The sequence below is a fragment of the Hemiscyllium ocellatum genome, chromosome 31, assembly GCF_020745735.1.
Source record: "Hemiscyllium ocellatum isolate sHemOce1 chromosome 31, sHemOce1.pat.X.cur, whole genome shotgun sequence".
In the NCBI taxonomy this organism is placed as follows: Eukaryota; Metazoa; Chordata; class Chondrichthyes; order Orectolobiformes; family Hemiscylliidae; genus Hemiscyllium; species Hemiscyllium ocellatum.
Genome location: NC_083431.1, coordinates 1,952,562 through 1,980,270, shown reverse-complemented (window position 1 = coordinate 1,980,270; position 27,709 = coordinate 1,952,562).

Sequence of the window (27,709 nt, the reverse complement as noted above, 5' to 3'; positions counted from 1 at the left end):
TCCGACAGTGCGGCGCTCCCTCAGCACTGACCCTCCGACAGTGCGGCATTCCCTCAGCACTGACGCACTGACCGTGCGGCAATCCCTCAGCACTGAGCCTCCGACAGTGCGGCGCCCCCTCCCTCAGCACTGACCATCCGACAGTGCGGCACACTGTCAGCACTGACCCTCCGACAGTGCGGCGCTCTCTCCCTCAGCACTGACCCTCCGACAGTGCGGTGCCCACTCCCTCAGCACTGACCCTCTGACAGTGCGGCACTCCCTCAGCACTGACCCTCTGACAGTGCGGCGCCCCCTCCTCAGCACTGACCCTGCGACAATGCGGCACTCCCTCAGCACTGACCCTGCGACAGTGCGGCACTCCCTCAGCACTGACCCACTGACCGTGCGGCACTCCCTCAGCACTGACCCTCCGACAGTGTGGCACTCCCTCAGCACTGATCCTCCAACAATGCCCACTCCCTCAGCACTGACCCTCCGACAGTGTGGCACTCTCTCAGCACTGAGCCTCCAACAATGCCCAACCCCTCAGCACTGACCCACCGACGGTGCGGCACTCCCTCAGCACTGACCCTCCAACAGTGCGGCGCTTCCTCAGCACTGACCCTCCGACATTGCGGCACTCCCTCAGCACTGACCCTCCGACAATGCCCACTCCATCAGCACTGAGCCTTCGACTGTGCGGCACTCCCTCAGCACTGACCCTTCGACAGTGCCCACTCCCTCAGCACTGACCCTCTGACAGTGCGGCACTCCCTCAGTACTGACCCTCCAACAGTACAGCACTCCCTCAGTACTGACACTCCCTCAGCACTGACCCTCTGACAGTGCGGCACTCCCTCAGTACTGACCCTCCAACAGTACAGCACTCCCTCAGTACTGACACTCCCTCAGCACTGACCCTCCGACAGTGCGACGCTTGCTCAGTACTGACCCTCACACAGTGTGGCGCACCCTCAGCACTGACTTTCCGATAATGTGGCACTCCCTCAGCACTGACTCTCCAACAGTGCTGCACTCCCTCAGTTATGACCCCCAAACAATGCTGCACTCCCTCAGCACTGAACTTCCAACAGTATAATATTCTATCAGTACTGACTCTCCAACAATGCAGCACTCCCTCAGCACTGACCCTCTGACAGTGCGGCGCTCCCTCAGCACTGACCCTCCGACAGTGCGGCACTCCCTCAGCACTGACCCTCCGACAGTGCGGCGCTCCCTCAGCACTGACCCTCTGACAGTGCCCACTCCCTCAGCACTGAACCTCCGACAGTGCGGCACTCCCTCAGCACTGACCCACCGACAGTGCGGCACTCCCTCAGCACTGACCCTCTGACAGGGCGGAGCACCCTCCGTGCTGACTCTCCGACAGTGCGGCGCTCACTCAGCACTGACCCTCTGACAGTGCCCACTCCCTCAGCACTGACCCTCTGACAGTGCCCACTGCCTCAGCACTGACCCTCCGGCAGTGCAGAGCACCCTCAGCACTGACCCTCCGACAGTGCGGAGCACCCTCAGCACTGACCCTCCGACAGTGCGGAGCTCCCTCAGCACTGACCCTCCGACAGTGCTCACTCCCTCAGCACTGTCCCTCTGACCGTGCGGCGCTCCCTCCGCACTGACCCTCCGACAGTGCCCACTCCCTCAGCACTGAACATCCGATTGTGCGGTGCTCTCTCAGTACTGGCCATCCAACGGTGCGCCATTCCCTCAGTACTGACCCTCCAACAGTGCGCCATTCCCTCAGTACTGACCCTCCAACAGTGCGCCATTCCCTCAGTACTGACCCTCCAACAGTGCGCCATTCCCTCATTACTGACCCTCCAACAGTGCGCCATTCCCTCATTACTGGCCCTCCAACAGTGCGCCATTCCTCCAGAACTGGCCCTCCAACAGTGCGGCATTCCCTCAGAACTAGCCCTGCAACAGTGCGGCATTCCCTCAGTACTGAGGCTCCAACAGTGCGGCATTCCCTCAGTACTGAGGCTCCAACAGTGCGGCACTCCCTCAGCACTGACCCTCCGACGGTGCTCACTCCCGCAGCACTGTCCCTCTGACAGTGCGGCACTCCCTCAGCACTGACCCTGCGACAGTGTGGTGCTCCCTCAGCACTGACCCTCCGACAGTGCGGCCCTCCGTCAGCACTGACCCTCTGACAGTGCAGCACTCCCTCAGCACTGACCCTCCGACAGTGCGGCCCTCCCTCAGCACTGACCTACCGACAGTGCGACGCTCCCTCAGCACTGACCCTCCGACAGTGCGGCGCTCACTCAGCACTGACCCTCTGACAGTGCCCACTCCCTCAGCACTGACCCTCTGACAGTGCCCACTCCCTCAGCACTGACCCTCCGCCAGTGTGGCGCTCCCTCAGCACTGACCCTCCGACAGTGCGGCCCTCCGTCAGCACTGACCCTCTGACAGTGCAGCACTCCCTCAGCACTGACCCTCCGACAGTGCGGCCCTCCCTCAGCACTGACCCTCTGACAGTGTGGAGCTCCCTCAGCACTGACCCTCCGACAGTGCGGAGCACCCTCAGCACTGACCTTCCGACAGTGCGACGCTCCCTCAGCACTGACCCTCTGACAGTGCGGCGCTCCCTCAGCACAGACCCTCCGACAGTGCGGCACTCCCTCAGCACTGACCCTCCAACAGTGCGGCGCTCCCTCAGCACTGACCCTCTGACAGTGCCCACTCCCTCAGCACTGAACCTCCGACGGTGCGGCACTCCCTCAGCACTGATCCACCGACAGTGCGGCACTCCCTCAGCACTGACCCTCTGACAGGGCGGAGCACCCTCCGTGCTGACTCTCCGACAGTGCCCACTCCCTCAGCACTGATCCTCCAACAGTGCGGCACTTCCTCAGCACTGACCCTCCGACAGTGCACCGATCCCTCAGCACTGACCCTCTGACAGTGCGGACACCCTCTGCGCTGACTCTCCGACAGTGCCCACTCCCTAAGCACTGACCCTTCGACTGCCCACTCCCTTAGCACTGACCCTCTGACATTGCGGCACTTCCTCAGCACTGACCCTCCGACAGTGCGGCGCTCCCTCAGCACTGACCCACTGACAATGCGGCACTGCCTGAGCACTGACCCTCTGACAGTGCCCACTCCCTCAGAAATGTCCCTCTGTCAGCGCAGCACTCCCTCAGCACTGACCCTCCGACAGTGCGGCGCTCCCTCAGCACTGACCCTCCAACAGTGCGGCACTTCCTCAGCACTGACCCTCCGACAGTGTGGCACTCCCTCAGCACTGACCCTCTGACAGTGCGGCACTCCCTCAGCACTGACCCACCGACAGTGCGGCACTCCCTCAGCACTGACCCTCTGACAGGGCGGAGCACCCTCCGTGCTGACTCTCCGACAGTGCCCACTCCCTAAGCACTGACCCTCCGACTGCCCACTCTCTCAGCACTGACCCTCCAACAGTGCGGCGCTCCCTCAGCACTGACCCTTCGACAGTGCGGAGCACCCTCAGCACTGACCCTCTGACAGTGCGGCACTTCCTCAGCAGTGACCCTCCGACAGTGCGGCGCCCCCTCCCTCAGCACTGACCCTCTGACAGTGCGGAGCACCCTCCGTGCTGACTCTCCGACAGTGCCCACTCCCTAAGCACTGACCCTCCGACTGCCCACTCTCTCAGCACTGACCCTCCAACAGTGCGGCGCTCCCTCAGCACTGACCCTTCGACAGTGCGGAGCACCCTCAGCACTGACCCTCCGACAGTGCGGCGCCCCCTCCCTCAGCACTGACCCTGCGACAGTGCGGAACTCCCTCAGCACTGACGCTGCGACAGTGCGGCACTCCCTCAGCACTGACCCTCTGACAGTGTGGCACTCCCTCAGCACTGATCCTCCAACAATGCCCAATCCCTCAGCACTGACCCACCGACAGTGCGGCACTCCCTCAGCACTGACCATCTGACAGTGCGGAGCACCCTCTGCGCTGACTCTCCGACAGTGCCCACTCCCTCAGCCCTGACCCTCCGACTGCCCACTCTCTCAGCACTGACCCTCCAACAGTGCGGCGCTCCCTCAGCACTGACCCTCCGACAGTGTGGCGCTCCCTCAGCACTGACCCTCCGACAGTGCGGCGGTCCCTCAGCACTCACCCTCCGACAGTGCGGCGCTCCCTCAGCACTCACCCTCTGACAGTGCGGCGCTCCCTCAGCACTAACCCTCCGACAGTGCCCACTCCCTCAGCACTGATCCTCCAACAGTGCGGCACTTCCTCAGCACTGACCCTCCGACAGTGTGGCACTCCCTCAGCACTGACCCTCTGACAGTGCGGAGCACCCTCTGCGCTGACTCTCCGACAGTGCCCACTCCCTAAGCACTGACCCTTCGACTGCCCACTTCCTCAGCACTGACCCTCTGACATTGCGGCACTCACTCAGCACTGACCCTCCGACAGTGCCCACTCCCTCAGCACTGACCCACTGACCGTGCGGCACTCCCTCAGCACTGACCCTCCGACAGTGTGGCACTCCCTCAGCACTGATCCTCCAACAATGCCCACTCCCTCAGCACTGACCCTCCGACAGTGTGGCACTCTCTCAGCACTGAGCCTCCAACAATGCCCAACCCCTCAGCACTGACCCACCGACGGTGCGGCACTCCCTCAGCACTGACCGTCTGACAGTGCGGAGCACCCTCTGCGCTGACTCTCCGACAGTGCCCACTCCCTCAGCCCTGACCCTCCGACTGCCCACTCTCTCAGCACTGACCCTCCAACAGTGCGGCGCTCCCTCAGCACAGACCCTCCGACATTGCGGCACTCCCTCAGCACTGACCCTCCGACAATGCCCACTCCATCAGCACTGAGCCTCCGACTGTGCGGCACTCCCTCAGCACTGACCCTTCGACAGTGCCCACTCCCTCAGCACTGACCCTCTGACGGTGCGGCACTCCCTCAGTACTGACCCTCCAACAGTACAGCACTCCCTCAGTACTGACACTCCAACATGCACCGCTCCCTAAGCATTGACCCTCCCTCAGCACTGACCCTGTGACAATGTGGCACTCCCTCAGTCCTGACTCTCTGATACTGTGGCACTCCATCAGTCCAGTATTCTCTCAGTACTGACCCTCCGACAGTGCGACGCTTGCTCAGTACTGACCCTCACACAGTGTGGCGCACCCTCAGCACTGACTTTCCGATAATGTGGCACTCCCTCAGCACTGACTCTCCAACAGTGCTGCACTCCCTCAGTTATGACCCCCAAACAATGCTGCACTCCCTCAGCACTGACCTTCCAACAGTATAATATTCTATCAGTACTGACTCTCCAACAATGCAGCACTCCCTCAGCACTGACCCTCCGACAGTGCGGCGCTCCCTCAGCACTGACCCTCCGACAGTGCGGCGCTCCCTCAGCACTGACCCTCCGACAGTGCGGCGCTCCCTCAGCACTGACCCTCTGACAGTGCGGCACTCCCTCAGCACTGACCCTGCGACAGCGCGGCGCTCCCTCAGCACTAACCCTTCGACAGTGCGGAGCACCCTCAGCGCTGACCCTCTGACAGTGCGGCACTTCCTCAGCAGCGACCCTCCGACAGTGCGGCGCTCCCTCCCTCAGCACTGACCCTCTGACAGTGCGGCACTCCCTCGGCGCTGACCCTCCGACAGTGCGGAGCACCCTCAGCGCTGACCCTCTGACAGTGCGGCACTTCCTCAGCACTGACCCTCCGACAGTGCGGCGCTCCCTCCCTCAGCACTGACCCTCCGACAGTGCGGAGCACCCTCAGCTCTGACCCTCTGACAGTGCGGCATTTCCTCAGCACTGACCCTCCGACATGTGCGGCGCTCCCTCCCTCAGCACTGACCCTCCGACAGTGCGGCACTTCCTCAGCACTGACCCTCCAACAGTGCGGCGTTCCCTCCCTCAGCACTGACCCTCCAACAGTGCGGCACCCCCTCCCTCAGCACTGACCCTCCGACAGTGCGGCACTTCCTCAGCACAGACCCTCCAACAGTGCGGCGTTCCCTCCCTCAGCACTGACCCTCCGACAGTGCGGCACCCCCTCCCTCAGCACTGAGCCTCCGACAGTGCGGCACTCCCTCAGCACTGACCATTCGACAGTGCGGCACTCCGTCATCACTGACCCTCCGACAGTGCGGTGCTCCCTCCCTCAGCACTGACCCTGCGACAGTGCAGCACTCCCTCAGCACTGACCCACCAACTGTGCGGCACTCCCTCAGCACTGACCCTCTGACAGTGCGCAGCACCCTCAGTGCTGACCCTCCGACAGTGCCCAGTCCCTCAGCACTGACCCACCGACTGTGTGCAGCACTCCCTCCCTCAGCACTGACCCTGCGACAGTGCAGCACTCCCTCAGCACTGACCCTCCGACAGTGCGGCGCTCCCTCCCTCAGCACTGACCCTGCGACAGTGCGGAGCACCCTCAGTGCTGACCCTCCGATAGTGCCCACGCCCTCAGCACTGACCCTCCGACAGTGCGGCACTCCCTCAGCACTGACCCTCCGACAGTGCGGCGCTCCCTCATTCAGCAGTGACCCTGCGACAGTGCGGCACTCCCTCAGCACTGACACTGCGACAGTGCGGCACTCCCTCAGCACTGACCCTGCGACAGTGCGGCACTCCCTCAGCACTGACCCACCGACCGTGCGGCGCTCCCTCAGCACTGACCCTCTGACAGTGTGGCGCTCCCTCAGCACTGACCCTCTGACAGTGCGGCACTCCCTCAGCACTGACCCTCTGACAGTGCGGCACTCCCTCAGCACTGACCCTCCGACAGTGCCCACTCCCTCAGCACTGACCCTCCGACAGTGCTGACTCCCTCAGCACTGACCCTCCGACAGTGCGGCACTTCCTCAGCACAGACCCTCCAACAGTGCGGCGTTCCCTCCCTCAGCACTGACCCTCCGACAGTGCGGCACCCCCTCCCTCAGCACTGAGCCTCCGACAGTGCGGCACTCCCTCAGCACTGACCATTCGACAGTGCGGCACTCCGTCTTCACTGACCCTCCGACAGTGCGGCGCTCCCTCCCTCAGCACTGACCCTGCGACAGTGCAGCACTCCCTCAGCACTGACCCACCAACTGTGCGGCACTCCCTCAGCACTGACCCTCTGACAGTGCGCAGCACCCTCAGTGCTGACCCTCCGACAGTGCCCACTCCCTCAGCACTGACCCACCGACTGTGTGCAGCACTCCCTCCCTCAGCACTGACCCTGCGACAGTGCAGCACTCCCTCAGCACTGACCCTCCGACAGTGCGGCGCTCCCTCCCTCAGCACTGACCCTGCGACAGTGCGGAGCACCCTCAGTGCTGACCCTCCGATAGTGCCCACTCCCTCAGCACTGACCCTCCGACAGTGCGGCACTCCCTCAGCACTGACCCTCCGACAGTGCGGCGCTCCCTCATTCAGCAGTGACCCTGCGACAGTGCGGCACTCCCTCAGCACTGACACTGCGACAGTGCGGCACTCCCTCAGCACTGACCCTGCGACAGTGCGGCACTCCCTCAGCACTGACCCACCGACCGTGCGGCGCTCCCTCAGCACTGACCCTCTGACAGTGTGGCGCTCCCTCAGCACTGACCCTCTGACAGTGCGGCACTCCCTCAGCACTGACCCTCCGACAGTGCCCACTCCCTCAGCACTGACCCTCCGACAGTGCCCACTCCCTCAGCACTGACCCTCCGACAGTGCCGACTCCCTCAGCACTGACCCTCCGACAGTGCGGCACTCCCTCAGCACTGACCTCCGACAGTGCGGCGCTCCCTCTCTCAGCACTGACCCTGCGACAGTGCGGAGCACCCTCAGTGCTGACCCTCTGATAGTGCCCACTCCCTCAGCACTGACCCTCTGACAGTGCGGCACTCCCTCAGCACTGACCCTCCGACAGTGCGGCTCTCGCTCCCTCAGCACTGACCCTCCAACAGTGCGGTGCCTCCTCCCTCAGCACTGAGCCTCCGACAGTGCGGCACTTCGTCAGCACTGACCCTCCGACAGCGCGGCGCCTCCTCCCTCAGCACTGACCCTCCGACAGTGCGGCGCTCCCTCCCTCAGCACTGACACTCCGACAGTGCGGCACTCCCTCAGCACTGACCCTCCGACAGTGCAGCACTTCCTCAGCACAGACCCTCCGACAGTGCGGCGCTCCCTCCCTCAGCACTGACCCTCCGACAGTGCGGCGCCCCCTCCCTCAGCACTGAGCCTCCGACAGTGCGGCTCTCCCTCAGCACTGACCCTCCGACAGTGTGGCGTTCCCTCAGCACTGACCCTCTGACAGTGCGGCGCGCCCTCAGCATTGACCCTCCGATAGTGCGGCACTCCCTCAGCACTGACCCTTCGACAGTGCGGAGCACCCTCAGCGCTGACCCCCTGACAGTGCGGCACTTCCTCAGCACAGACCCTCCGACAGTGCGGCACTCCCTCACCACTGACCCTCCGACAGTGCGGCACTCCCTCAGCACTGACCCTCTGACAATTAGGAGCGTTCCCTCAGCACTGACCCTCCGACAGTGCCCACTCCCTCAGCACTGACCTTGCGACAGTGCGGCACTCCATCAGCACTGACCCTCCGACCGTGCGGCGCTCCCTCCCTCAGCACTGACCCTCCGACAGTGCGGCTCTCCCTCAGCACTGACCCTCCGACAGTGTGGCGTTCCCTCAGCACTGACCCTCTGACAGTGCGGCGCGCCCTCAGCATTGACCCTCCGATAGTGCGGCACTCCCTCAGCACTGACCCTTCGACAGTGCGGAGCACCCTCAGCGCTGACCCCCTGACAGTGCGGCACTTCCTCAGCACAGACCCTCCGACAGTGCGGCACTCCCTCACCACTGACCCTCTGACAGTGCGGCACTCCCTCAGCACTGACCCTTCGACAGTGTGGCGTTCCCTCAGCACTGACTCTCCGACAGTGTGGCACTCCCTCAGCACTGACCCTCCAACAGTGCCCACTCCCTCAGCACTGACCCTCCGACAGTGCCGACTCCCTCAGCACTGACCCTGCGACAGTGCGGCACTCCCTCAGCACTGACCCTCTGACAGTGTGGCGTTCCCTCAGCACTGACCCTGTGACAGTGTGGCACTCCCTCAGCACTGACCCTCCGACAGTGCGGCACTCCCTCAGCACTGACCCACCGACTGTGCGGCACTCCCTCAGCACTGACCCTCTGATGTTGCGGAACTCCCTCAGCACTGACCCTCCGACAGTGTGGCGTTCCCTCAGCACTGACCCTCTGACAATTAGGAGCGTTCCCTCAGCACTGACCCTCCGACAGTGCCCACTCCCTCAGCACTGACCTTGCGACAGTGCGGCACTCCATCAGCACTGACCCTCCAACAGTGCGGCGCTCCCTCCCTCAGCACTGACCCTCCAACAGTGCGGCACTCCCTCAGCACTGACCCTCCGACAGTGTGGCGCTCCCTCAGCACTGACCCTCTGACAGTGCCCACTCCCTCAGCACTGACCCGCCGACAGTGCGGCGCCCCCTCCCTCAGCACTGACCCTGCGACAGTGCGGCACTCCCTCAGCACTGACCCTCCGACAGTGCGGCACTCCCTCCCTCAGCACTGACCCTCTGACAGTGCGGCACTCCCTCAGCACTGACCCTTCGACAGTGTGGCGTTCCCTCAGCACTGACCGTCCGACAGTGCGGAGCACTCTCAGCGCTGACTGTCCAACAGTGCCCACTCCCTCAGCACTGACCCTCCGACAGTGCCCACTCCCTCAGCACTGACCCTCCGACAGTGCGGCGCCCCCCCCCCAGCACTGACCCTGCGACAGTGCGGCACTCCCTCAGCACTGACCCTGCGACAGTGCGGCACTCCCTCCCTCAGCACTGACCCTCCGACAGTGCGGCGCCCCCCCCCCAGCACTGACCCTGCGACAGTGCGGCACTCCCTCAGCACTGACCCTGCGACAGTGCGGCACTCCCTCCCTCAGCACTGACCCTGCGACAGTGCGGCACTCCCTCAGCACTGACCCACCGACTGTGCGGCACTCCCTCAGCACTGACCCTCTGACAGTGTGGCACTCCCTCAGCACTGACCCTCCAACAGTGCCCACTCCCTCAGCACTGACCCTCCGACAGTGCGGCACTCCCTCCGCACTGACCCTTCGACAGTGTGGCGTTCCTTCAGCACTGACCCTCCGACAGTGCGGCACTCCCTCAGCACTGACCCTCCGATAGTGCCCACTCCCTCAGCACTGACCCTCCGATAGTGCGGCTCTCCCTCCCTCAGCACTGACCCTCCAACAGTGCCCACTCCCTCAGCACTGACTCTGCGACAGTGCGGCACTCCCTCAGCACTGACCCTCCAACAGTGCGGCACTCCCTCCCTCAGCACTGACCCACCGACTGTGCGGCACTCCCTCAGCACTGACCCTTCGACAGTGTGGCGTCCCATCAGCACTGACCCTCTGACAGTGCGGCACTCCCTCAGCACTGACCCTCCGACAATGCGGAGCACCGTCCCTCAGCACTGACCCTGCGACAGTGCGGCAGTCCCTCAGCATTGACCCTCCGACAGTGCGGCACTCCCTCAGCACTGACCCACCGACTGTGCGGCATTCCCTCAGCACTGACCCTCTGACAATGCCCCCTCCCTCAGCACTGAACCTCCGACAGTGCGGCACTCCCTCCCTCAGCACTGACCCTCCGACAGTGTGGCGTTCCCTCAGCACTGACCCTCTGACAGTGCGGCACTCCCTCAGCACTGACCCTCCGACAGTGCCCCCTCCCTCTGCACTGAACCTCCGACAGTGCGGCACTCCCTCCCTCAGCACTGACCCTCCGACAGTGTGGCGTTCCCTCAGCACTGACCCTCCGACAGTGCGGCGCCCCCTCCCTCAGCACTGACCCTGCGACAGTGCGGCACTCCCTCAGCACTGACCCACCGACTGTGCGGCACTCCCTCAGCACTGACCCTCTGACAGTGCGGCACTCCCTCAGCACTGACCCTCCGACAGTGAGGCGCTCCCTCCCTCAGCACTGACCCTGCGACAGTGCGGAGCACCCTCAGTGCTGACCCTCCGATAGTGCCCACTCCCTCAGCACTGACCCTCCGACAGTGCGGCACTCCCTCAGCACTGACCCTCCGACAGTGCGGCGCTCCCTCCCTCAGCAGTGACCCTGCGACAGTGCGGCGCTCCCTCCCTCAGCACTGACCCTGCGACAGTGCGGCACTCCCTCAGCACTGACCCTGCGACAGTGCGGCACTCCCTCAGCACTGACCCACCGACCGTGCGGCGCTCCCTCTGCACTGACCCTCTGACAGTGCCCACTCCCTCAGCACTGACCCTCCTACAGTGCCCACTCCCTCAGCACTGACCCTCCGACAGTGCGGCGCCCCCCCCCCAGCACTGACCCTGCGACAGTGCGGCACTCCCTCAGCACTGACCCTGCGACAGTGCGGCACTCCCACCCTCAGCACTGACCCTCCGACAGTGCGGCGCCCCCCCCCCCCCAGCACTGACCCTGCGACAGTGCGGCACTCCCTCAGCACTGACCCTGCGACAGTGCGGCACTCCCTCCCTCAGCACTGACCCTGCGACAGTGCGGCACTCCCTCAGCACTGACCCACCGACTGTGCAGCACTCCCTCAGCACTGACCCTCTGACAGTGTGGCACTCCCTCAGCACTGACCCTCTAACAGTGCCCACTCCCTCAGCACTGACCCTCCGACAGTGCGGCACTCCCTCCGCACTGACCCTTCGACAGTGTGGCGTTCCTTCAGCACTGACCCTCCGACAGTGCGGCACTCCCTCAGCACTGACCCTCCGATAGTGCCCACTCCCTCAGCACTGACCCTCCGATAGTGCGGCTCTCCCTCCCTCAGCACTGACCCTCCAACAGTGCCCACTCCCTCAGCACTGACTCTGCGACAGTGCGGCACTCCCTCAGCACTGACCCTCCAACAGTGCGGCACTCCCTCCCTCAGCACTGACCCACCGACTGTGCGGCACTCCCTCAGCACTGACCCTTCGACAGTGTGGCGTCCCATCAGCACTGACCCTCTGACAGTGCGGCACTCCCTCAGCACTGACCCTCCGACAATGCGGAGCACCGTCCCTCAGCACTGACCCTGCGACAGTGCGGCAGTCCCTCAGCATTGACCCTCCGACAGTGCGGCACTCCCTCAGCACTGACCCACCGACTGTGCGGCATTCCCTCAGCACTGACCCTCTGACAATGCCCCCTCCCTCAGCACTGAACCTCCGACAGTGCGGCACTCCCTCCCTCAGCACTGACCCTCCGACAGTGTGGCGTTCCCTCAGCACTGACCCTCTGACAGTGCGGCACTCCCTCAGCACTGACCCTCCGACAGTGCCCCCTCCCTCTGCACTGAACCTCCGACAGTGCGGCACTCCCTCCCTCAGCACTGACCCTCCGACAGTGTGGCGTTCCCTCAGCACTGACCCTCCGACAGTGCGGCGCCCCCTCCCTCAGCACTGACCCTGCGACAGTGCGGCACTCCCTCAGCACTGACCCACCGACTGTGCGGCACTCCCTCAGCACTGACCCTCTGACAGTGCGGCACTCCCTCAGCACTGACCCTCCGACAGTGAGGCGCTCCCTCCCTCAGCACTGACCCTGCGACAGTGCGGAGCACCCTCAGTGCTGACCCTCCGATAGTGCCCACTCCCTCAGCACTGACCCTCCGACAGTGCGGCACTCCCTCAGCACTGACCCTCCGACAGTGCGGCGCTCCCTCCCTCAGCAGTGACCCTGCGACAGTGCGGCGCTCCCTCCCTCAGCACTGACCCTGCGACAGTGCGGCACTCCCTCAGCACTGACCCTGCGACAGTGCGGCACTCCCTCAGCACTGACCCACCGACCGTGCGGCGCTCCCTCTGCACTGACCCTCTGACAGTGCCCACTCCCTCAGCACTGACCCTCCTACAGTGCCCACTCCCTCAGCACTGACCCTCCGACAGTGCGGCGCCCCCCCCCCAGCACTGACCCTGCGACAGTGCGGCACTCCCTCAGCACTGACCCTGCGACAGTGCGGCACTCCCACCCTCAGCACTGACCCTCCGACAGTGCGGCGCCCCCCCCCCCCCAGCACTGACCCTGCGACAGTGCGGCACTCCCTCAGCACTGACCCTGCGACAGTGCGGCACTCCCTCCCTCAGCACTGACCCTGCGACAGTGCGGCACTCCCTCAGCACTGACCCACCGACTGTGCAGCACTCCCTCAGCACTGACCCTCTGACAGTGTGGCACTCCCTCAGCACTGACCCTCTAACAGTGCCCACTCCCTCAGCACTGACCCTCCGACAGTGCGGCACTCCCTCCGCACTGACCCTTCGACAGTGTGGCGTTCCCTCAGCACTGACCCTCCGACAGTGCGGCACTCCCTCAGCACTGACCCTCCGATAGTGCCCACTCCCTCAGCACTGACCCTCCGATAGTGCGGCTCTCCCTCCCTCAGCACTGACCCTCCAACAGTGCCCACTCCCTCAGCACTGACTCTGCGACAGTGCGGCACTCCCTCAGCACTGACCCTCCAACAGTGCGGCACTCCCTCCCTCAGCACTGACCCACCGACTGTGCGGCACTCCCTCAGCACTGACCCTTCGACAGTGTGGCGTCCCCTCAGCACTGACCCTCTGACAGTGCGGCACTCCCTCAGCACTGACCCTCCGACAATGCGGAGCACCGTCCCTCAGCACTGACCCTGCGACAGTGCAGCAGTCCCTCAGCATTGACCCTCCGACAGTGCGGCACTCCCTCAGCACTGACCCACCGACTGTGCGGCATTCCCTCAGCACTGACCCTCTGACAGTGCGGAGCACCGTCCCTCAGCACTGACCCTGCGACAGTGCGGCAGTCCCTCAGCATTGACCCTCCGACAGTGTGGCACTCCCTCAGCACTGACCCACCGACTGTGCGGCATTCCCTCAGCACTGACCCTCTGACAGTGCGGCACTCCCTCAGCACTGACCCACCGACTGTGCGGCATTCCCTCAGCACTGACCCTCTGACAATGCCCCCTCCCTCAGCACTGAACCTCCGACAGTGCGGCACTCCCTCCCTCAGCACTGACCCTCCGACAGTGTGGCGTTCCTCAGCACTGACCCTCTGACAGTGCGGCACTCCCTCAGCACTGACCCTCCGACAGTGCCCCCTCCCTCTGCACTGAACCTCCGACAGTGCGGCACTCCCTCCCTCAGCACTGACCCTCCGACAGTGTGGCGTTCCCTCAGCACTGACCCTCTGACAGTGTGGCGTTCCCTCAGCACTGACCCTCCGACAGTGCGGCACTCCCTCAGCACTGACCCACCGACTGTGCGGCTCTCCCTCAGCACTGACCCTCTGACATTGCGGCACTCCCTCAGCGCTGACCCTCTGACATTGCGGCACTTCCTCAGCACTGACCCTCCGACAGTGTGGCGTTCCCTCAGCACTGACCCTCTGACAATGCGGAGCGTTCCCTCAGCACTGACCCTCCGACAGTGCCCACTCCCTCAGCACTGACCTTGCGACAGTGCGGCACTCCCTCAGCACTGACCCTCCGACAGTGCGGCGCTCCCTCCCTCAGCACTGAACCTCCGACAGTGCCCACTCCCTCAGCACTGACCCTCCGACAGTGCGGCGCCCCCTCCCTCAGCACTGACCCTCCGACAGTGCGGCACTCCCTCAGCACTGACCCTCCGACAGTGCGGCACTCCCTCCCTCAGCACTAACCCATCGACTGTGCGGCACTCCCTCAGCAGTGACCCTTCGACAGTGCGGAGCACTCTCAGCGCTGACTGTCCAACAGTGCCCACTCCCTCAGCACTGACCCTCCGACAGTGCCCACTCCCTCAGCACTGACCCTCCGACAGTGCGGCGCCCCTCCCTCAGCACTGACCCTGCGACAGTGCGGCACTCCCTCAGCACTGACCCTCTGACAGTGCGGCACTCCCTCAGCACTGACCCTCCGACAGTGCCGACTCCCTCAGCACTGACCCTCCGACAGTGCGGCACTCCCTCAGCACTGACCCTCCGACAGTGCGGCACTCCCTCCCTCAGCACTGACCCTGCGACAGTGCGGAGCACCCTCAGTGCTGACCCTCCGATAGTGCCCACTCCCTCAGCACTGACCCTCCGACAGTGCGGCACTCCCTCAGCACTGACCCTCCGACAGTGCGGCGCTCCCTCCCTCAGCAGTGACCCTGCGACAGTGCGGCACTCCCTCAGCACTGACCCTGCGACAGTGCGGCACTCCCTCAGCACAGACCCACCGACCGTGCGGCGCTCCCTCAGCACTGACCCTCTGACAGTGTGGCGCTCCCTCAGCACTGACCCTCTGACAGTGCGGCACTCCCTCAGCACTGACCCTCCGACAGTGACCACTCCCTCAGCACTGACCCTCCGACAGTGCCCACTCCCTCAGCACTGACCCTGCGACAGTGCGGTACTCCCTCAGCACTGACCCTCCGACAGTGTGGCGTTCCCTCAGCACTGAACCTCTGACATTGTGGCGCTCCCTCAGCACTGACCCTCTGACAGTGCGGCACTCCTTCAGCACTGGCCCTCCGACTGTGTGACGTTCCCTCAGCACTGACCCTCCTACAATGCGGAGCACCCTCAATGCTGACCCTCCGATAGTGCCCACTCCCTCAGCACTGACCCTCCGACAGTGCGGCACTCCCTCAGCACTGACCCTCCGACAGTGCGGTGCTCCCTCCCTCAGCTCTGACCCTCCGACAGTGCGGCACTCCCTCAGCACTGACCCTCCGACCGTGCGGCACTCCCTCAGCACTGACCCTCCGACAGTGCGGCACTCCCTCAGCACTGACCCTCCGACAGTGCCCACTCTCTCAGCACTGACCCTCCGACAGTGTGGCGTTCCCTCAGCACTGACCCTCTGACAGTGTGGTGTTCCCTCAGCATTGACTCTATGACAGTGCGGAGCACCCTCTGTGCTGACTCTCCGACAGTGCCCACTCCCTTAGCACTGACCCTCTGACATTGCTGCACTCCCTCAGCACTGACGCTCCGACAGTGCCCGCTCCCTCAGGACTGACCCTCTGACAGTGCGGCGTTCCCTCAGCACTGACCCTCCGACAGTGTGGCGCTCCCTCAGGACTGACCCTCCGACAATGCCCACTCCCTCAGTGCTGACCCTCTGACAGTGCGGCACTTCCTCAGCACAGACCATTCGACAGTGCGGCGCTCCCTCCCTCAGCACTGACCGTCCGACAGTGCGGCACTCCCTCACCACTGACCCTCCGACAGAGCGGCACTCCCTCAGCACTGACCCTCTGACACTGCCCACTCCCTCAGCACTGAACCTGCGACAGTGCGGCACTCCCTCAGCATTGACCCTCTGACAGTGCGGCTCTCGCTCCCTCAGCACTGACCCTCCAACAGTGCGGTGCCTCCTCCCTCAGCACTGAGCCTCCGACAGTGCGGCACTCCGTCAGCACTGACCCTCCGACAGTGCGGCGCCTCCTCCCTCAGCACTGACCCTCCGACAGTGCGGCACTCCCTCAGCACTGACCCTCCGACAGTGCGGTGCTCCCTCCCTCAGCACTGACCCACCGACCGTGCGGCACTCCCTCAGCACTGACCCTCCAACAGTGCGGCACTCCCTCAGCACTGACCCTCCAACAGTGCGGCGCTCCCTCCCTCAGCACTGACACTCCGACAGTGCGGCACTCCCTCAGCACTGACCCTCCGACAGTGCGCACTCCCTCAGCACTGAACCTCCAACAGTGCGCACTCCCTCAGCACTGATCCTCCCACAGTGCCGTGCCCCCTCCCTCAGCACTGACCCTCCGACCGTGTGGCGTTCCCTCAGCACTGACCCTCTGATAGTGTGGCGTTCCCTCTGCACTGACCCTCTGACAGTGTGGCGCTCCCTCAGCACTGACCCTCTGATGTTGCGGCACTCCCTCAGCACTGACCCTCCGACAGTGTGGCGTTCCCTCAGCACTGACCCTCTGACAATTAGGAGCGTTCCCTCAGCACTGACCCTCCGACAGTGCCCTTTCCCTCAGCACTGACCTTGCGACAGTGCGGCACTCCATCAGCACTGACCCTCCGATAGTGCGGCGCCCCCTCCCTCAGCACTGACCCTGCGACAGTGCGGCACTCCCTCAGCACTGACCCTCCGACAGTGCGGCACTCCCTCCCTCAGCACTGACCCACCGACTGTGCGGCACTCCCTTAGCACTGACCCTCTGACAGTGTGGCATTCCCTCAGCACTCACCCTCTGACAGTGTGGCGTTCCCTCAGCACTGACCCTCCGACAGTGCGGCACTCCCTCAGCACTGACCCACCGACTGTGCGGCACTCCCTCAGCACTGACCCTCTGATGTTGCGGCACTCCCTCAGCACTGACCCTCCGACAGTGTGGCGTTCCCTCAGCACTGACCCTCTGACAATTAGGAGCGTTCCCTCAGCACTGACCCTCCGACAGTGCCCACTCCCTCAGCACTGACCTTGCGACAGTGCGGCACTCCATCAGCACTGACCGTTCGACAGTGCGGCGCTCCCTCCCTCAGCACTGACCCTGCGACAGTGCGGCACTCCCTCAGCACTGACCCTCCGACAGTGCGGCACTCCCTCAGCACTGACCCTCCGACTGTGTGGGTTCCCTCAGCACTGACCCTCTGACAGTGCGGCGCTCCCTCAGCACTGACCCTCCGACATTGCGGCACTCCCTCACACTGACCCTCCGACAGTGCCCCCTCTCTCAGCATTGACCCTCCAACAGTGTGGTGCTCCCTCAGTACTGACCCTCCGACAATGCCCACTCCCTCAGCGCTGACCCTCTGACAGTGCGGCACTTCCTCAGCACTGACCCTGCGACAGTGCGGCGCCCCCTCCCTCAGCACTGATCATCCGACAGTGTGGCACTCCGTCAGCACTGACGCTCCGACAGTGCGGCGCACCCTCCCTCAGCACTGACCCTCCGACAGTGCGGCACTCCCTCAGCACTGACCCTCTAACAGTGCGGTGCACCCTCCATCAGCACTTACCCTGCGACAGTGCGGCACTCCCTCAGCACTGACCCTCTGACAGTGCGGCACTCCCTCCCTCAGCACTGACCCACCGACTGTGCGGCACTCCCTTAGCACTGACCCTCTGACAGTGTGGCATTCCCTCAGCACTCACCCTCTGACAGTGTGGCGTTCCCTCAGCACTGACCCTCCGACAGTGCGGCACTCCCTCAGCACTGACCCACCGACTGTGCGGCACTCCCTCAGCACTGACCCTCTGATGTTGCGGCACTCCCTCAGCACTGACCCTCCGACAGTGTGGCGTTCCCTCAGCACTGACCCTCTGACAATTAGGAGCGTTCCCTCAGCACTGACCCTCCGACAGTGCCCACTCCCTCAGCACTGACCTTGCGACAGTGCGGCACTCCATCAGCACTGACCCTCCAACAGTGCGGCGCTCCCTCCCTCAGCACTGACCCTCCGACAGTGCGGCACTCCCTCAGCACTGACCCTCCGACAGTGCGGCACTCCCTCAGCACTGACCCTCCGACTGTGTGGGTTCCCTCAGCACTGACCCTCTGACAGTGCGGCGCTCCCTCAGCACTGACCCTCCGACATTGCGGCACTCCCTCACACTGACCCTCCGACAGTGCCCCCTCTCTCAGCATTGACCCTCCAACAGTGTGGTGCTCCCTCAGTACTGACCCTCCGACAATGCCCACTCCCTCAGCACTGACCCTGCGACAGTGCGGCACTCCCTCAGCACTGACCCTCTAACAGTGCGGTGCACCCTCCATCAGCACTTACCCTGCGACAGTGCGGCACTCCCTCAGCACTGACCCTCTGACAGTGCGGCACTCCCTCCCTCAGCACTGACCCACCGACTGTGCGGCACTCCCTCAGCACTGACCCTCTGACAGTGCGGCACTCCCTCAGCACTGACCCTCCGACAATGCGGAGCACCGTCCCTCAGCACTGACCCTGTGACAGTGCGGCACTCCCTCAGCACTGACCCTCCGACAGTGCGGCACTCCCTCAGCACTGACCCACCGACTGTGCGGCATTCCCTCAGCACTGACCCTCCGACAGTGCGGCACTCCCTCAGCACTGAACCTCCGACAGTGCCCACTCCCTCAGCACTGACCCTCCGACAGTGCGGCGCCCCCCCCCCCCTCAGCACTGACCCTGCGACAGTGCGGCACTCCCTCAGCACTGACCCTGCGACAGTGCGGCACTCCCTCCCTCAGCACTGACCCTCCGACAGTGCGGCGCCCCCCCACCCCAGCACTGACCCTGCGACAGTGCGGCACTCCCTCAGCACTGACCCACCGACTGTGCTGCACTCCCTCAGCACTGACCCTCTGACAGTGCGGCACTCCCTCAGCACTGACCCTTCGACAGTGTGGCGTTCCCTCAGCACTGACTCTCCGACAGTGTGGCACTCCCTCAGCACTGACCCTCCAACAGTGCCCACTCCCTCAGCACTGACCCTCCGACAGTGCGGCACTCCCTCCCCACTGACCCTCCGACAGTGCGGCACTCCCTCAGCACTGACCCTCCGATAGTGCCCACTCCCTCAGCACTGACCCTCCGATAGTGCGGCTCTCCCTCCCTCAGCACTCACCCTCCAACAGTGCCCACTCCCTCAGCACTGACTCTGCGACAGTGCGGCACTCCCTCAGCACTGACCCTCCAACAGTGCGGCACTCCCTCCCTCAGCACTGACCCACCGACTGTGCGGCACTCCCTCAGCACTGACCCTTCGACAGTGTGGCGTCCCCTCAGCACTGACCCTCTGACAGTGCGGCACTCCCTCAGCATTGACCCTCCGACAATGCGGAGCACCGTCCCTCAGCACTGACCCTGCGACAGTGCGGCACTCCCTCAGCACTGACCCACCGACTGTGCGGCATTCCCTCAGCACTGACCCTCTGACAATGCGGAGCGTTCCCTCAGCACTGACCCTCCGACAGTGCGGCACTCCCTCAGCACTGAACCTCCGACAGTGCCCACTCCCTCAGCACTGACCCTCCGACAGTGCGGCGCCCCCTCCCTCAGCACTGACCCTGCGACAGTGCGGCACTCCCTCAGCACTGACCCTCCGACAGTGCGGCACTCGCTCCCTCAGCACTGACCCACCGACTGTGCGGCACTCCCTCAGCACTGACCCTCTGACAGTGTGGCGTTCCCTCAGCACTGACCCTCTGACAGTGTGGCGTTCCCTCAGCACTGACCCTCCGACAGTGCGGCACTCCCTCAGCACTGACCCTCTGATGTTGCGGCACTCCCTCAGCACTGACCCTCCGACAGTGTGGCGTTCCCTCAGCACTGACCCTCTGACAATTAGGAGCGTTCCCTCAGCACTGACCCTCCGACAGTGCCCACTCCCTCAGCACTGACCTTGCGACAGTGCGGCACTCCATCAGCACTGACCCTCCGATAGTGCGGCGCCCCCTCCCTCAGCACTGACCCTGCGACAGTGCGGCACTCCCTCAGCACTGACCCTCCGACAGTGCGGCACTCCCTCCCTCAGCACTGACCCACCGACTGTGCGGCACTCCCTCAGCACTGACCCTCTGACAGTGTGGCGTTCCCTCAGCACTGACCCTCTGACAGTGTGGCACTCCCTCAGCACTGACCCTCTGACAGTGTGGCGTTCCCTCAGCACTGACCCTCCGACAGTGCGGCACTCCCTCAGCACTGACCCACCGACTGTGCGGCACTCCCTCAGCACTGACCCTCTGATGTTGCGGCACTCCCTCAGCACTGACCCTCCGACAGTGTGGCGTTCCCTCAGCACTGACCCTCTGACAATTAGGAGCGTTCCCTCAGCACTGACCCTCCGACAGTGCCCACTCCCTCAGCACTGACCTTGCGACAGTGCGGCACTCCATCAGCACTGACCCTGCAACAGTGCGGCGCTCCCTCCCTCAGCACTGACCCTCCGACAGTGCGGCACTCCCTCAGCACTGACCCTCCAACAGTGCGGCACTCCCTCAGCACTGAACCTCCGACCGTGCCCACTCCCTCAGCACTGACCCGCCGACAGTGCGGCGCCCCCTCCCTCAGCACTGACCCTGCGACAGTGCGGCACTCCCTCAGCACTGACCCTCCGACAGTGCGGCACTCCCTCCCTCAGCACTGACCCTCCGACAGTGCGGCACTCCCTCAGCACTGACCCTTCGACAGTGTGGCGTTCCCTCAGCACTGACCGTCCGACAGTGCGGAGCACTCTCAGCGCTGACTGTCCAACAGTGCCCACTCCCTCAGCACTGACCCTCCGACAGTGCGGCGCCCCCCCCCCCCCTCAGCACTGACCCTGCGACAGTGCGGCACTCCCTCAGCACTGACCCTGCGACAGTGCGGCACTCCCTCCCTCAGCACTGACCCTCCGACAGTGCGGCGCCCCCCCACCCCAGCACTGACCCTGCGACAGTGCGGCACTCCCTCAGCACTGACCCACCGACTGTGCTGCACTCCCTCAGCACTGACCCTCTGACAGTGCGGCACTCCCTCAGCACTGACCCTTCGACAGTGTGGCGTTCCCTCAGCACTGACTCTCCGACAGTGTGGCACTCCCTCAGCACTGACCCTCCAACAGTGCCCACTCCCTCAGCACTGACCCTCCGACAGTGCGGCACTCCCTCCGCACTGACCCTCCGACAGTGCGGCACTCCCTCAGCACTGACCCTCCGATAGTGCCCACTCCCTCAGCACTGACCCTCCGATAGTGCGGCTCTCCCTCCCTCAGCACTGACCCTCCAACAGTGCCCACTCCCTCAGCACTGACTCTGCGACAGTGCGGCACTCCCTCAGCACTGACCCTCCAACAGTGCGGCACTCCCTCCCTCAGCACTGACCCACCGACTGTGCGGCACTCCCTCAGCACTGACCCTTCGACAGTGTGGCGTCCCCTCAGCACTGACCCTCTGACAGTGCGGCACTCCCTCAGCATTGACCCTCCGACAATGCGGAGCACCGTCCCTCAGCACTGACCCTGCGACAGTGCGGCAGTCCCTCAGCATTGACCCTCCGACAGTGCGGCACTCCCTCAGCACTGACCCACCGACTGTGCGGCATTCCCTCAGCACTGACCCTCTGACAGTGTGGCACTCCCTCAGCACTGACCCACCGACTGTGCGGCATTCCCTCAGCACTGACCCTCTGACAATGCGGAGCGTTCCCTCAGCACTGACCCTCCGACAGTGTGGCACTCCCTCAGCACTGACCCTCCGACAGTGCCCCCTCCCTCTGCACTGAACCTCCGACAGTGCGGCACTCCCTCCCTCAGCACTGACCCTCCGACAGTGTGGCGTTCCCTCAGCACTGACCCTCTGACAATGCGGAGCGTTCCCTCAGCACTGACCCTCCGACAGTGCCCACTCCCTCAGCACTGACCTTGCGACAGTGCGGCACTCCCTCAGCACTGACCCTCCGACAGTGCGGCACTCCCTCAGCACTGACCCTCTGACAGTGCAGCTCTCCCTCCCTCAGCGCTGACCTTGCTTTCTGCTTTCTGTCTTGTCATTGTTCAATTATGACATTATAAACAGTGGGGTGTCGTCAGTAACTTGTCGATCGAGTTGAGACAAACTTTGGCCTCCGTGCTATGAGTGTACAGGGTTCAGTCGGGGGCTGGGCAGGCAGAGTTGTCAGGTATCATGGAGGAGGTGCTGTTGCCTGTCCTCAGGGATTACGGTCCGTGGATCAGAATGATGAGAATCCACTTCCAGAGGCCGGAGCGGACAGCTCGTGATTAGCTTTCTTGGGATTATCGTGTTGAAGCCAAAGTGTGATGTCGGTCTCCTTTATCTAGATGTTCCAGGGAGATGGTGCCGAGCCGGGGAGATGGTGCCAGGCCGGGGAGATGGCATCTGCTGTGGACATGTTGCCTTGGTCAGAGCATTACAAGGGATCGCGTCAGGCTGCGAGGATAGAGAGGAACTGACCTCTCAAAGGTGGGTGTTGTGGGGTGGGGGTGGGGGGTGGTGTTGTGGGGTGGGTGTGGGGGGTGGTGTTGTGGGGTGGGGTTGGGGGGTGGTGTTGTGGGGTGGGTGTTGGGGGTGGTGTTGAGGGGTGGGGGTGGGGGTGGTGTTGTGGGGTCGGGTTGGCGCGGGCTGCTGAATGTTAAGAGGGCTCAGTGTTTAGGTGGTATTGGAGGGTAATTGTTAAGTGTTGGGCGGGTGAGTGCTGGATGTGTTTATGGGTATTGGGGTGTGTGGGTGGGGGGGTGTGTCTGTGGAGTGGGGTTGTATTTGTGTGGAGTGGGTGAGTGTAGGTGGGGCTGTGTGCGCGTGAGGGTGGGGGGGTGTCTTTGGAATGGGTGAGTGTGGGTGGAGGTGTGCGCGTGTGTGTGTGTGTGTGGGGAGTGGGCGAGTGTGGAGGAGGTGTGGATGGTGGGAGTGTGTGGAGTAGGTGATTGTGGGTGGGGTGTGTGTGGGAGTGTGTGGGGGTGAGTGTGTGTTGGGGTGGGTGTGGAGTAGTTGTGGGTGTGTGTGGGGGGTGTGTGTGTGGGTGTGTGAGGGGGTGTGTGTGGTGTGGGTGAATGTGGGTGGGTGAGTGTGTGTGAGGGTGTGGTGTGTGTGAGGGTGTGTGGTGTGGGTGTGTGTGTGTAGTGGGGGTGAGTGTGGGTTGAGGTGTGTGTGGGGGTGTGTGTGGAGTGGGTGTGTGTGGGGGTGTGTGTGCTGAGTGGGTGTGTGTGGGGGTGTGTGTGCTGAGGGGGTGTGTGTGGTGTGGGTGTGTGTGGTGTGGGTGAATGTGGGTGGGTGAGTGTGTGTGAGGGTGTGTGGTGTGTGTGAGGGTGTGTGTGTGTAGTGGGGGTGAGTGTGGGTTGAGGTGTGTGTGGGGGTGTGTGTGGAGTGGGTGTGTGTGGGGGTGTGAGAGTTGGGTTGTGTGTGTGGTGTGGGTGAATGCGTGTGGGGAGGGTGTGTGAGGGGGTGTGTGATGTGGGTGTGTGTCGTGTGGGTAGGGGTGTGTGGTGTGGGTGAGTGTGTGGGGTGTGTGTGTGTGTGGGGGATGGTTGTGGGGTTGGATGTGTGTGGGTGGAGGTGTTGGTTGGGGGTGTGGTGTGTGTGTGGTGTTAGTGTGTGTGGTGAGTGTGGGTGAGTGTGTGTGGTGGGAGTGTGGTGTAGGTGTGGGGGTGTGTGATGTGGGTGAGTGTGTGTGGGGATGTGTGTGTGGGTGAGTGTGTGTGGTGTGCGGGTGTGTGGGGAGCTGTGGGTGGGGATGTGGATGTATGTGGGGGGGGTTGTGTGTGGTGTGTGTGGGGGGGGCTGGTGTGGGTGGGGGTGTGCGGGGTGGTGTGTGTGGGCGGATGTGGGTGAGGTGTGGGTGGGGGTGTGTGGTGTGTGTGGGGGTGGTGTGGTGGGGGTGTGTGTGGGGGGTGTGTGGTGTGGGGTGGTGTGGTGGGGGTGTGTGTGGGTGGGGGTGTGCGCGGGGGTGTGGTGTGTATGTGTGTGAGGAGTTGTGGGGGTGGTGTGGGGGTGTGGGGTGTGGGGGTGTGTGTGTGTGCGGGGGGTGTGTGGGTGGGGCTGTGTGTGTCGGGGGGTGGTGTGGTGGGGGTGTAGGTGGGCGTGTGGTGTGTGTGGGGGTGTGTGTGGAGGGGTTGGGGGTGAGGGGGGTGGTGTGTGGGGGGGTTGGGGGTGAGGTGGGGTGGTGTGTGGGGGGTGTGGGGGGGGTTGAGGGTGAGGGGGGGTGGTGTGGGTGGGGGTGTGTGGGGGGGCAGTTGGGGGGTGGTGTTGGGGGGGTGTGGGTGTGGGTGGGGGGGTGTGTGGGGTGGTGTGTGTGGGGGGGTTTGGGAGGGGTGTGCGTGGGGGGGGGTTGGGGGTGTGGGGGGGTGTTGGGTGTGTGTGGGGGGGTGTGTGTGGGTGTGGGTGGGGGGGGATGTGGAAGTCGGGGATCCCCTCCCGGGGGCGGTGGCCGAGCGGTACCTGACCCCGTCCCCAGCTGCCCGGGTGAGTCTGGACGTTGCCGTCAGTCAGTCCCCGGGACCTTGGCTTGTGACTGGTTACTGTATGTGAACTGGGTAACAGTCTACAGTCATGGCTACTGGTGACTGACAGGATCAACTCCCACTCCCACAGCACAGCACGATCCCACTCACCCCAACTCACCAGCTACCACTCACAGCCTGACTCAGTCTCACTGTCAGAGAGTACACCCTCTGCCAGGCACAACCTCCCGAGATGGCACATGGCACACAAGGATTGGCCAGGGGAGATCCTGCCTCCAGAGTGAGAGAGGGACCACACAGGGAGAGGGACAGCTTTCAGACAGGGATAACGATTTCCCTGAACATTTGTTCAGCTTCACCTGGGGGAATCCCAGCGAATGGACATTCCATCGCAGCCTCAAGGCTGGGGTACGGCGCACTCTCCCTCTCTCTCTCCCTGCCGAGGTACAGACCCACACACACACTGACCCTCACTGGGGGACAGTCCCACACACACACTGACCCTTACTGGGTACAGAGCCACACACAGACTGACCCTCACTGGGGGACAGTCCCACACACACACTGACCCTCACTGGGGGACAGTCCCACACACACACTGACCCTCACTGGGGGACAGTCCCACACACACACTGACCCTCACTGGGGGATAGTCCCACACACACACTGAGCCTTACTGGGGACAGTTGTATTCATTCATTCATGGGATGTGGGTGCCGTTCAGTGTGCCTATAATTATTGAGGAGATGATGGTAAGTTCTCATCCCCTCGGTTCGTGGGATGCTGTTGTGCTGTTGGAGTGAGAAGGCCAGGATTTTGACCCAGTGACACTGAAGGAACAGCAAAATATTTCCAAGTCGGGATGGTGAGTGGCTCAGGGAAATGTGTAGGGGGTGGTTGAAATAACTCCGGAGAGGGTGTGATTCTGTCAGCAAGTCACCCTTCGTTTCCACATGGAATGTCCCTGACTCTGGTACAGCCTCACCAGAGTCAACCCCCAGACTATCAGGATGTCTTACACTTCACATATATATGGGGTTTTGTTCGTTTTATTCAATATTTCCACCACCAGGAAAAACAAATGTTGCCCCGGAATCAGTAACAAGCAAAGCTCTAAAGGGCGATGTTTACATGACCAACGTGAAGGACGATGGTCGGGATCAAATTAAAATGGAGTTGAAGGGGGAAATAAAGCACTCCACCTCCATCCTACAGTGCCCGACTCTCCCTGAAAGCATCAAGATTGTTGGGGATAGCCCTTGCTCCCTCTCCGAGGACCCCCAGGCTCAAACACAGCAGAAATGGGGTAGACAATTGGCCAAAATGACCCCCACAATGGCCCAATGCCTGGACCTGTTTATAGCCAGTCTGGCCAGGCCCAAGAACAGACCCATGAGGAAATCCTCTGACCTGTTCGCTCCCCTCTGCACCAGGAATATCAGGAATATAGGTCCAAAGTGTCATCAAAAGCAGAGCAGAAGGTCCTTTTGGTGACAGAATTGGGAGTGCAAACGCCCAAACCCAACATAGACATGACCCATGGACTGGAAATTCCATGGAACTGCTGCATTCAACACCCTCTACCCCAGATCCCTGAGAGAAAGAGGGAAGATTCCTGCATAGGCACTCCTGCTTATAGCTATCAGCCAGGGCTCCTGATTGGAAACAGGTGAACAGCCCCAATCGGGGAACTCATATTCTATGAGGCCTATCTGGCTGACCTCGTTACAATCACTACATCCCTCCGCCCGGAATCCCAGGACATAGACTGGTCCTTTCTTTTGTAGATCCTCCTGCTGTGTTTTAGCACCAGATTAGCCTCTGGGGGGGGGGGGGGGGGGTGGGGGTGGGGGTTGGTGGGGGGGGTGGGGGTTGGGGGGGTGGGGGTGCAGGTAAGGCACAGGAGCTGGCCCATTACACCTGGAGTGTCTCAGAAGGAATTCATTCTCCTCTTCAGGTGGCAAAGGCATCGAAGCGGCAGCATCCACTGTGTCCATCTCAGATTCCGAGGTATCCTCAACGCTTGACAGAAAGGGAGAACCCACAGGTTCCAGGACAGTTGGAAAGGATGTCGAGGAGCCGGACACATTTTCCTCCCTCACCGTTTCCAAGTTTCCAGCTTTCATATGGTCCACGTGCTTGTTGAGGACCGTCACACCAACCTGAAGTTTACACATCACCAGACCTGACCTTACGTTGACCTCACACCTATGTAAGACCATTCTCATGATTCCTGCACTGAACTTTGTCCCCTGAAGAAACTGTCTCTCTTGCTGAGTGGTGTCTTGTGTCCAGCAATGGTGTTCCTGATGCCATTTCACCGTCTGCCCCCCCAGGTCTGGGAAGGTCAGATATAATCTGGTACAGAGTCTTCCCCCGACGTCCTGCTCTGCTGGAGCTATCTCTGTAGTTGCGTGAGGGCTGGTCTGATAATCAAACAGGAACCGGGAGAGATTTGTATCCAGTGAAGCTGTAGGCGGTTTTTTAAGCCTGTCTTCAAAGTTTGGACTGCACTTTCTGCCAGCCCATTGGATGATAAATGGTATGGAGCTGTCCTTATACATCAAATACCATTTGACTTTAGGAAATACCCAAATTCCCTGATGGTAAACAATAGCCCACTATCTGGGAGTCCACGTATTACTAAAAATGCACGCAGTTTTTCTATCATCATCCTAGTATTTGATTAATTAGCTCTGTGCATGTCCAGCCATTTTGAGCAGTCATCCACAATGATTTAAGAACATTGAGCCAATGAGTGGTCAGGTGTAACCTTGCCCAGCGTGTACCTGGCCATTCCCATGGATGAGGGAGAGCCGCTGCAGTTAGTTTTTGTCCTTGTTGGC